We start from the raw sequence: 12,880 nt of genomic DNA on the forward strand, positions 1-12,880 counted from the left end.
TTCTCCACACAAATGAACATCTCAGTATAGTTTAGGAAACTAAAAAATAATTAGACATAACTTAAATGTCTCATTGGGGATTTATCAAGAGAATTATTTTATCCTTCAAAGCTACACTGTGAAGGTTATTTTTTGATAGAAATGGGTACTCTTGTATTAGTCTTATGTAACATGAAGTTATAAAACAGAATATGGGGAAAAGTGGTGGGGCGGTGGTGGTATGATGAAGTGGGAGATTGGGATTGACATAAATACACTAATATGCATAAAATGGATAACTAATAAGAACCTGCTATATAAAAAATAAATAAAATTCAAAAAAATATATATGGGTAGAAAAAAGTCTAGAAGGGAATCATCAAAATATAACCAATAGCTGTTGTGGTACAGTAGAATTAAGAGTGATTTTTCTTCTCTTTCCAATTTTCCAAATAGTTTGTAATGTACTACTTTTAAATTTCATATATTTACTTTTATTGTAAAACATGATCGTTTATGAAAACCAAGAAAAGAGATTTATAAGACTGGAGAAAACAAGGACAAGGAATAAATTCTAGACCCTAAAAATAAAAACAAAAAAGAAAGAACAGAATGTACTTATGATGCCATTTTTATATATAATTTTTTGACACAAACCTGCATTCCTACAGAAAACGGAGTTCTGTTTTAAAGTCAAGGGTGTGAAAAAGGAGACAGCAATGATGGGATTCCTCTCAGAAATGAAAACTGAGCCTATAAACATCACTAGTTCTAATAACTGTCTCCAAAGGAGTTAAGGTATGAAGATCAGGAACTTTATTTTAAATGCTCTTTTAAAACCTCAGAACTTTTGTCACTTATCCTTTTCAAAAATTGCCTCACTATTTCCCCATAGTAATCACTCATTTATTTAATAAATATTTTTAAGCACCTATTATGTGCCAGGCACTTTTTTTAGGTGCTGGCGCATGAGCCATAAAGAAAACAGTCGTTGTTCTCATGTTAGCGTAGTCAGGTTCACAGTAATTGACTTTAAACAGCCAAACGTGTCAATGAGTGATAAATGCTGTGAAAAAAAATAATGAAGCAGAATGAAGAAATAGAGAATGCAGCCTCTTTGCTTAGCTGACATTTGAATAAAGACCCCAAAGGAAGTGAGGAGGTAGGCTAAGCTGAGTTCCAGGGGAAAAGGAGTAGCATTGCAAGCAAAGATGACAGGATGATGGCCCTGGGTCAGGAGTGTTCGGTGGCTTTGGACCATCAAGGAGATCAAAGAAGCTAGAACGGAGTAAGGCAAAGGCAGAATGGAAGGGATAAAATTAGAGAGGTAATAGAGAGTCAGACAACATATTGAGATGAGGGTTAGCAAGGAAATTCTTCAATTATTAAGCCTTATGTCCAAGTTTTACAAGAAAGCAAGGAGCTGGACGGATTCTGTACAACTCTCAGAGAGTCTTAGGTGAAGGGAATCCCCAAAGGTAATGACTACCAACAGGTAAACAAAACAGGGTCAATATATAGGTCTACTGACAGGTGTGAAAGGTATCTGGAGACAGTTTGGGGGCTAAGAAGGTGGGGCTGGGGTTTCCTTGAAACCCAAAATGATTCAGAAATAATTTGCATTATAAATATATTTTCAAATAAAAGTTTATTTTTGAAAATATGTTAGAAAGTGTCAGTGGGTGCTCTTATTGGGTAACCTAGCATGAAGAATGAATATCCTCCAGTTCACTTCTGTAGTTAGTTTTGTTTTTCTTTCAAAGAATAAGCATGTAGAGGCTTGCAATGGCTTGCTATAGAGAAAAGGAGTAATTTCAATTTTTCTCCTGGACTCAGAAATGATCCAGATTATTTGGCAGCTTGACTTCTTCCAGTTTGCTTTGCATTTGCATTTTAATATCGTGCCAATAGACATAACTATCTTCTTTGAACACTTTATTCCTTTCCTTTACAGAGTAGTAATTCTGATCAGAGGATAAAATAACAACTTAAAATGAAACCTCTGATGGAAATCAGGCCAACCAATTGAAATAAATAAATTTAAAAAGAAATCCTACCTCAAGATGTATGTATAATAGAGTGAAATGATACACTCCTCCTATTTCAGAAAAGATGAATTACTATAAATGCTGCCTAAACAAGAGATGAAACTTCAAAATATTGGCAACTGAAAGAACACAGAGCTTAACCAAGGAGAGGAAAACATACCATGTAGATTTGCTATGTCCTTTTAACCATAAATGCCTTAAAATTTGTTAATTAATTAAACATTATTGTGTATATATTCTGTGCCAAGGACTACGCTTGGCACTAGGATAACTCAGTCTAGTAGGGAAGGATGGTAAGTGAACTAATTGTATTATAAACATAATGAAAGAAGTAAGCTCACAGGAGTGTGGGGAGTTACTGTAGAAACACAGAAAAGACTGAAGAGCTGGGAAAGGCTTCCTGAAAGAGATATTGCTTGGGAACCCTGAAATTTAGGATTTGAAGGATGGTGCGAGCAGGAACATCCCTGGAAAAGAGTCAAGAGACCTACATTCCAGTATGAACTCTACCATTAACTAAACTTGAGACTTGAAAGGTCACGGGAAGCATTCATGAAGGGAAGAGACAGGAAAAGCAAGGATGCTATGAAAGTAAAGAATGCTTGACACAGCTTGGAAAAGACTGTGGGCCTTGAGGAGTGTGGCTGTAGCCCTTTGACCAGCTACACCTAGGGAGCTACTTATTCTGGGTTTCCTGGACTCAAGAGAGGCAGTGCTGGTAACTTTAGTATTTTTCCTGCATGTCCTCTATTGTCTATGGACTTTTCCAACTCCTCCATAACAATTTTTGAAAACAAAATGTGATCTAATCCATTGATTTTCAATGGGTGGTCCCAGAATCTCCTGCAATACAATCACCCAAGGTCCTTATTAAAAATGCGGACCCCTGAGTCTTACCTTAAGGTTGCTGAATCAGAATATTTGTATCTAGAGTTAGAAAACCTGTATTTTAACACCCTTATTAGGTGATTTGTTTGCACCAACTCATTCTGGTCCACCTATTCTATCCTCCCTGCCAGCCACAGAAACTGGTACCATATTTGTACTTCCAAACACGGACATGTTGGGGATTGAACCCCATGACTCTCAGTCCCCACCTTACTCTACTGTGTAATTTCCTATTTTTGATCCAACAATTTAAACTTATTTAGTGTTTCCAGAAGTAATGTGGAGCGATTTTTATGTTAGGCTGTTAAGAAGCCAAATAGGAACTTAAATTGTGCATATGGTAATATTTTTATATTACCCTTGAGCAAAAGTATTCATGGAAAAATACTGAAAGGAAACACAACCAAATGTTAGCCATTTTTGCCTTCATGGGGCAAGAATGTTGTCTTTATTCATCTTTCTCTCTTCCCATATTTTGTATCCTCCAAAACAAGCACATATTTTATAATTTAAAATAACAATAACTTCATTTAACCTGGGATAAAATTAAAATTGAAATGCCTAAAGCAATAAGAGACCCTCAGAGAACTTTCAAAGCCTCTGGTAAATTGTGTTTTCAAGATTTAACCGTCTCTGTTGGCTCTGGCCTCCCAGATGGTATGGATCTGCTCAGTGATCTCTGACCTCACTTGATTTCTGAAGATGTCCTTTGACCATCAAACTTTGCCCTACTTTTCCTGAAAAATTAAGTCATTAGAAACTTTGACTCACGGACGAAAAAGGTTTGGAAGGTTTCAATTTGGAAGATGAATAAAAATCACAGGGAGTAGTGTCTGTTCACTTCTAAAACTCTATAAATCTTTTTTTGTGAGAAATTTTAAAGGCAGGCTTTAAATTCTTGATCTAGGATTTGAAAGTTAACGAGCATAAAAAGAAATTAAGATATTCTTCCCATATAGAGATAAAGCCAAAATTTTTAAAGATTTTGATTTTCTTTTGGTAATTGTTTTAATTATGAACTGAGTGATTATTTATAAATTTATTTTAAAATTTTTATGTAATGTACTGCTATTATGTACAATTTAGAAAATAAAAAATAATATTAACTATCCATAGTTTTGCTATATATTAATAATACAGTGTATTTTCTACAGTCTATGCATAGGTCTGTGAATAATTACATATAATTTGGATTCTTATAATTTTTTATAATATTCTAACACACATATTTTCATGTTACTATACAGGCTTTTTTTTTTTAACATCTTTATTGGAGTATAATTGCTTTACAATGGTGTGTTAGTTTCTGCTATATAACAAAGTGAATCAGCTATATGTATACAGATATGCCCATATCACCTCCCTCTTGCGTCTCCCTCCCACCCTCCCTGTCCCACCCCTCTAGGTGGTCACAAAGCACCGAGCTGATCTCCCCGTGAGATGCAGCTGCTTCCCACTAGTTATCTATTTTACATTTGATAGTGTATATATGTCAGTGCTACTCTCTCACTTCATCCCAGCTTACCCTTTCCCCTCCCCATGTCCTCAAGTCCATTCTCTACCTCTGCGTCTTTATTCATTTTTTTTTATTCCATATATATGTGTTAGCATACGGTATTTGTTTTTCTCTTTCTTACTTACTTCACTCTGTATGACAGACTCTAGATCCATCCACCTCACTACAAATAGTTCAACTTCGTTTCTTTTTATGGCTGAGTAATTAGAAACATCATTGAACCAAAAGATTTCTGATACTAAAATCAACACAGCACTAATTTATTTTGTTCAGATTATGAATCTACTTCAAATCACCTAAAATATGCTTTTGGTCTCATGACACATTTAAATAGTTAAGAGGCGTTGCATTCTATTTTCCATTGTCCTATGATATAATGAATCATATCTAGGGGAAACAGTGATAAGGGGCAGCATAAGTTTAGGTGAAAAAAACTTACTTTTAGCTCTCATGAAGGTATCCATCTAATGGATATTCATATAAAAGAGTTTATGACTAAATAATCGATATTATCAACTTCTTAAATAGAAAACCTAACTTGTGATCACAAATGAGTTTGACCAAATTTTTGTGATTCTAATTCTAATGGGAACGCTTCCCATTCCCCTGTCCCACTTTAGAAGCTGTAGCCCCTTCAAGTCTGGTATAATGTAGAGAAAATAGACAGCTATTGGGCTTGGAAAATCTTAGGCAACTTTTACTGAGCTGAGCATTGAAATATTTCCAGATGGATATGAACTCTCTGAACATCTGGGTACTGATGTATTACCTGGAGACCTCCCTATTTATTCCTCAATAAGTCAGATGGCATCCAAAGCTAGATAAATCCTTAACATGAAGAAAGAAGGCGGCAAAATATTCTACAGTAAATGATGTAGCAGGTAACTACTGGTTATACATAAAGGAACACTGGTTGATAGAAGGCACTGATAGTGCCTAATCTTGGAGACCAGAAATGACAGTCCCAGGAAATTTGAGTCCAGTTTCCCTGCTCTTTCAGTAGGGAGCTTATTATAGCTCCCCCAGTTTTAGTTAACTCTCATAAAAAGCTTCCCAAGCAATTTTTACATTAGAATTTCCCTTTTCTTTCCTATAGTGACACATGCTCTTTACATTTAAACTTAAATTGTCCCACATCAATCACCTAGTAGTTCACTCTGGGCTTTAGAAAAGATACAGCTGATTCACAAAACAAGCAGAGTGCAAAGTGGCTCTCTTCCCTAACTCTAAATTCAATTCATCATGCTGGTATCTTGAAATCAGCTACTGTGAGAGTACTTTAAACCACAGAAATCAGCACATACCTTAAATCAGAAGCCTCACCCCCAGCCCCAGGGGCTTGTCTGACCAGCCCGCCACTGTTTGTAGAGTTCTATGTATGGCTAAAGCATAAGCATAGTCTGATAATCGTGCACTTGGTGGCCTTGATATTAACATAGATGTTCTTAATTGGCTCTCACTGGCAGTATGATCTAGAGTCTAGACACAATAGCATAAGCAGCTTGCAAAGAAAAATGAAAGACAAATTTCTCATTTGGGAGCATTCCAAAGTGACCCACTGTACAAAGCATAGAAAACCCCCTTCCTCCCCTTAATTCAAAGGAGAAGAAGACAAAGATGAAGAATGAAGAGGAGCAGGAAGCAGAGGAGGTGGAGGAGAAAAGAAGGAAAAGGAAATAAAAATAAGGAGGGTGGAAAAAAGGCTTGTCAAAAATCCTGCTTTTTCCACAGTGGCCAAAATGCACGGTCATCATTCATCCTTTGTTTCAGAGGCACTTTTACTATGGATCTTATTTCTCCTTTTCTTTTATTTTACACCAGTATTAGAGTATCCTACAACATGCCCTATGATTAATACAGAAGCTTTCTGGACCATGCTTTGCTTCTGCAACTCAAAATCCAAGACTGTCTACTCCCCTGAGGGCCCTAAACTCCACTAATGACTCATAATCAAATGTTCTATTTCTAAGACTCATAATAAGGGATTCTCAGATGTAAAAGCAGCAGTCACAGGCAAAATAAGATTAGATAAGAGACTGAACTTGAAGCACTGCTCTTGGAGGGATCCGAAGGTTTAAATCAGACTCAGCATAAAGTTGGCTTTCAGAAAAGTAAATTTCTTATTAAACTGCTAGCTTGACTCCAATTTCTCAAAGACCCTTATTATAGTTTATTGCAGTTTAATACTAGTCAAATATTCACATCTTTTTAAATATATTCTATTGAGACTTTCTGAATATCAGATAATAGCCAAGTGAGATATCCAAATTTCTCATTCAGGCAGTTCAGATTAGATGGTTTCATAAATTATATCAATGGTTCAGCACATACTCAGCAGTCTCAAGATACAGGATGATTTCTATAAGTCCACGTATATGTCTAAGTATAATTGGTATCCCCATGAATTGTAACAAAAAGAAGGTGAAGGTGAAACATACGTACTATAATTTGCAGTTTGCACCATATTTCAGGTGCATTTCTGTTTTGACATTATATTCAACTTAATTGCCTTTTTCAATCAAAATCTTAATTGTATAGTTAGTTAATGCTAATTAGTTGATGAAGTATTATAATTAACTGTGTACACTTTCTATTATGTGGTTACACCTATACATAATTTCTTTAAAACTAAGCTTGTCTATAGATGCCTCTAAATGAAAGTATGTAAAAAATTACCTCTAAGTGTAAATTTTCAGAAAGATCAAAACATATGAAATTAGACCTTTTATTTTGAAAATGAAATTCTAAACTCCTCTTCCCAAATCAAGAAGTTAATACTTTTTCTCATTAAAAAGTAAGGAAATGTGATTCAGAAAATGCCTAAGCTTCCAGCCCTGTGGTAGAAAAATTTATAGTTTTAGGTAACAAATTCTCTTAAAATCCTTCATGAATTATTTAGATCACTATTTCCCTAATTTGGCCATGTATCAGAATCTCTCAGGAAGCTTTTAAGAATATAGATCTCAGGATCTCTGTCTAGATCAATGGAGTCAGGACCTTTGGGGTGGAGCTCAAGAATTCATATTTTCAAAAAATTTTTTCTCCAGGTTATTTTTATGTGTAATCAAGTTTAGGAATAAAATATTTTAGATAGTTACGTACTTCCTACCATCACTTGCTATCCCCACTCTCATTCTTCCACATACTCCAAAAAGCAAATCTACATAAATGTGAAGCCGAGTACCAAATTTAGAGAATTTGAATTGGTCTGACTTAACAAGTAGTTCACAAAGTTCACTCTGGAGGCCCCTGTGGAAAAGGCAAAGACAGGAACTTTTACCATCCACAGCTATTGCAACCATGATACCAGTTCAGAACCGGGTGGCTTCTGATCAGGACCTACATTATAGAGAAAACAGTGAAGATTTAAAATATGAACCCAAATCACAACGCTTGATACTCTCAATTGCCAGCTTTGATTTGTGGCCTGTTGCTTCTCGCACATCAGCAACTCTTTTTTGCATCCTCTACTGTAAAAAGATTTGGGAATTTATAAGTGTTAAGTCCCTTGAACCACAATGGGATTCTAGCTGTAAAACATACAGCGAACCCAGAAGGTCATTTTGGTAGTGTGGGTTCCACCCAGAAATTAGAGTCTGAGATAAGAACTTGAATGCAGGTAATTGGTGGTGGCAGAGGGTGAGGTGTAACGCCAGGGAACAGTACAAGGGGTGTTCTTGAGTTGGTCACAGCTGTGGGCACTGGGGCTAGATTATGTTGGAATCTTCTGAGGAGCAATGTAGAATGTGCCTCCAAATTGCTCATTGGAAGGAAAAAAGAGAAAGCCATTCATGTACCAGCTCCCATCTCCCAGTAGTCAAGGACTGCCCCATCAGATGCTTATTCCAAGGCATTCCAGTCTGCACAAGTGTGAGTGCCACCCAGTTGCTACAAGTATCCCATACCACAATGTCAAAGACCTGGAGCACAGAACAGAAGGCATGTGGACAGGCAAAGCTGAGGTGCTCTCAGATCCCATATGTGTGTGAAGCTGGTTGTTACAACAACAGCTGGCTTAAAACTTGGGCCAGGAAGACCAGGACGAGGCACAGAAGTTGTCCTATACAGTCATGCATGTATCGGGAGGCTACTGTTCTGCCGTGAGCCTGCAGCTTAGAGGTGTGAGGTTCCAAGGCTGAGTACCCTTATTTATGCATTGAAATAGTTCCAGAGTTCTCCAAATTACCAAAAACAGCATGAAGTTATGCTCCTTACACACCGTTACATTGGCACTCTCTGTACAGTGTCATCTCCCTTGCTCCTTATACTGTTAATTTCTTACCCCCCATTCAAGCTTTCTCCTTTCTGTTCCTATCGAGCATTGCTTTGTATTTCACCTGTAACCAGTGAGAAGCTAATTTAGCTTCAAGTGTATGGTACACCCTTAGAAAACGAACAAGATATGGAAATTATAGTTAGGGTACCAGGCACCTCCATGATAATTTTGGCATAAGTCTCCTCCCTGACTAGAATTACCTCACTATCAAACACCACTAGAGACGATAAGAAGACTACTGGTGCTCTGAAACCAGGCTCCTTGGGTTCCTAGGGCATACAAGTAAAGTAAGTGGTGGAGGGCTTAAAGTATTTTGAAGATTCATGGTGAATGATACATGTGGAAGAACCCGACACAGCACATGTGCCTGACTTGTTATTGTCTGCCGTGCTTCTGGAAGATAGGCCTTGCTCCCCTTCGTCCCTGCTCCTAAATATTTCTAAGAGATGATGCGACTTTGCCTGACATGCCATCATCACCACTATGCACTTAGAAAGTCAGGTTCCCATCCCACCCCCACGAACTTTCTAATTCCACTGTTTGGACATTGTCTCTGATGGAAGACCACTTTTCAATGTCATTGACTGTCTGCATTTGACCTGTGATCTGTGCTAATCCTCTTGCCCTCAGCTTGATTGTCTCTTTATTCCCAGCAAGGCATGGACCCAGGATCTGGGAACATGTACCTTGATTCTTTGCTGGGAGATTTGTTGTTACAGGAAATTGTGCCTTTCTGTATTGCTGTTATGTGAAGGGATTCAATATTTCATAGAAACAGAATAATTAGATTCACTTATGCTTTCAAGGCATTACATATTACTGTGCAGGAACTCATCAAGTTGAGTTTGATCTAAAAGAATACAAAAACAGAAAAGCAGAAAGGAATTATTCATTCCCTCACCCTTCTTTTTGCAGTTCACATGAATATCCCATCTCTAATCCCACTCTTTAATCATATTAATTACGACTCTATTTCTGTGGCGATGGGAAGAAAGTGATACTAAGACAGGTTTAACAAAAAGGGGGGAATATTTTCATTTATAAAACTGAACAGTTAAGGGGGTATTTGACTTCAGATATGGTTTTACCCAGTGTTCAACAAGAAGCAAATAGATGTTTCTATCTTCATTTCTTGGCTTTGCTTCTACAACATTAGATACATTTTCTGCAGAACCTCACTCCCACCCAGCAGCTATAATGTGACTGCAGCAGCTCCTGTCCCTTCATGCTTCTGTGCAGGAAAAAGTCTGAGAGTATTTCTTAGGATTCACAGTGAAATTCTTATTGCACTTCACTGAGTCTCATTAGCTTATGCATTTATATTGGACTCATGGATTGAATTGTGTCCCCTTCAAATTCATATGTTGAAGTCCTAACCCCTCCCCACCCCCAGGACGTGTGATCGCGACCCTGTTTGGAAATAGGGTCACTGCAGATTTAATTAGTTAAGGTGAGGTCATATGGGAGTAGGGTAAGTCCCTAATCCAAATGACTGGTGTCCTATTTTCCTATAAAGGGGAAATTTGCAGATACACTGGCACACAAGGAAGATGCCACGTGAAGGCAGAGATTGGGATGATGCAGAAGAACCCAAGAAATGCCAAAGATTGCCAGAAAAACACCAGAAGCCAGCTGAGAGGCATGGAACAGATTCTCCTTCACAGTTTCCAGAAGGAACTAACCCTGTCGACACCTTCATTTTGGAACTGTAAGACTGTAAGATAATAACTTTCTATTGCTCAAGCCACCGAGTCTGTGGTACTTTGCTATGTCAGTACCAGGAAACTAATACATGCACCAATCACCACGGTCAAGTGAAAGCAATACTCTGGCCAGGCTTGAGTCACATGCAGGCCCGCCATACCAGGAATGGAATGACAGCACTGGAACAGACTGAGGGAGGGGGTGAGTCTCAGGGGGATGTTAGAGTTGGAGGATGAATGGAAATTGGGTAGAATAAATTTCAGCTGTCAATGATACAGTTCCCTATCTTCTATCAATTTCAGGGGGAACAGAGTTCACTTCTCTATTTATCGATGTGATAAATATTTGTCCTCTTTCAGTCTTTCAGTTACACCTGATATTTTCTCTTCTGCACAAGGTCAAGTGTTTCTCAGGCCCTTAGAAACACTGGAAATGTCCATGATTTCCTTCCCAGGTTGAAGGTGTTAATGGAAGCAATGACAATGTAAGATCCTTGAAAAATAGTTACAACGATGTTTCAGTAATCAGAGTATTTGATCAAAATGTTTGTCCATAAAGTATGAGAGAGATTTTACTATACTAATATACCAAAGTAGTGATATGAGCATATATAGAAATTCTACAAACAGTGCAAGAGGGCTCCCTTTTCTCCACACCCTCTTTTACAAGCATTTATTGTTTGTAGATTTTTTGATGATGGCCATTCTGGCCGATGTGAGGTGACACCTCATTGTAGGTTTGATTTGCATTTCTCTAATAATTAGTGATGTTGAGCATCTTTTCATGTACCTCTTGGCCATGAAATGTCGATTACTCAGCCATAAAAAGAAATGAAATTTGCAGAGATGTGGATGGACCTAGAGTCTGTCATACAGAGTGAGGTAAGTCAGAAAGAGAAAAACAAATATCGTATATTGATGCATATAGGTGGAATCTAGAAAAATGGTACAGGAGAACCTATTTGCAGGACAGGAATAGAAACGCAGACATAGAGAATGGACGTGTGGACATGGGGCAGGGAAGGGGAAGGGGGGATGAATTGAGAGATTAGGTTTGACATAAATACACTACCATGTGTAAAATAGCTAGCTAGTGCGAACCTGCTGTATAGCACAGGGAGCTCAGCTCGGTGCTCTGTGATGACCCAGACGGGTGGGATGTGGTGCAGGAGGGAGGTCCAAGAGGGAGGGGATATATGTATACATACAGCTGATTCACTTCACTGTACAGCAGAAACTAACACAACATTGTGAAGCAACTGTACTCCAATAAAAAATAAATTCTACAAAAAGCTAAACTTTGGAATGGTGTATAAAAAAAAGGAAAAAAAAGGAGCTTTCAGGTTGGGATAAATTCTACAGAGTAGTAATATGTGTGAAGCAAGGAACTGTGCTTTAGAGGAGAGTTGAAATCAATGCTGGTATTATTAATGTATATGTTTAGATAATAAATGTTTAGCCATTGGTATATATATTCATGAAATGGGGTATTAACATTCTGTTTGTTTTATATTTAACTCTGTAGGGTCTACTAATTTACAATTAAATTTAAAAATCCACTAGGACTAATGACCTAATAATTGCAAAGAACTCTTGAGCATGGATAAAAGGCACCAAGGGAGGACAAACTTCTATTCATGAAAATCGAAACATCTAAGACTTTAATTACATCCCTTGCTAGAAGGGACTTGTAATCAGTTATGGGGACTAGCTCATTAATGATCTGCTGTGGGATTCCCGAACAACATATTGAAAGCCATTTCACTTACCAAATGTGAATATGCTTCAGAGCAGGCATTTTCTGATAATTCTGTTTCAATACAGCAGGTTCCCTTTTTCTTTCAAATTCAAAGGATCCTAATTAGTTCTATAATATAACACACCTCTGCATTGTCAGAATTTTCATTTCAGTTTTTAAGTTGGGCAGTGAGTGTATGTTTGAGGGATATTATTTCTAGGTTGGGGGAAGGGGAATAAATAAAAGAATTTCTTCAACTCTCTGGGTAAAGATAGTTATGGGACTAGGCTCAGTGAAATAGAGACTCAAATATTTGGTTCTCAATGCTGGAATCCTGAGTTTGCCCAAAGAAGCATTGAAGGAAGTGCCAAAGTTTCTCCAACTATGGTATTTGGCGACCAAATGTTCTGGAAAATATACGAAGAAGTTTTATACATATACATCTATACATGTGTATACATAATCTCTAAACTGAAAAATTTTAAACCTACTTAAAAATGGGAACAATAGTACAATGAACACCCTTAAATTCTTCACTTTGATTCCAGCATATATATTTTGACATATCTTTGTAAAAGTTTGAATCTAATATTTATTTGTTTATATTTATTATTTACATTGGAAAATGTTAATTAGTAATCTAATGTTGGGAATTTAGATGATGACAATTTATTTTCATTTTATTCATCTACATATTCTAATACAATGAATATGAATTACTTATATAAATAA

The sequence above is a fragment of the Delphinapterus leucas genome, chromosome 6, assembly GCF_059928025.1.
Source record: "Delphinapterus leucas isolate spDelLeu-1000000601 "Yukka" chromosome 6, BTC_Dleu_Yukka2, whole genome shotgun sequence".
Lineage (NCBI taxonomy): Eukaryota > Metazoa > Chordata > Mammalia > Artiodactyla > Monodontidae > Delphinapterus > Delphinapterus leucas.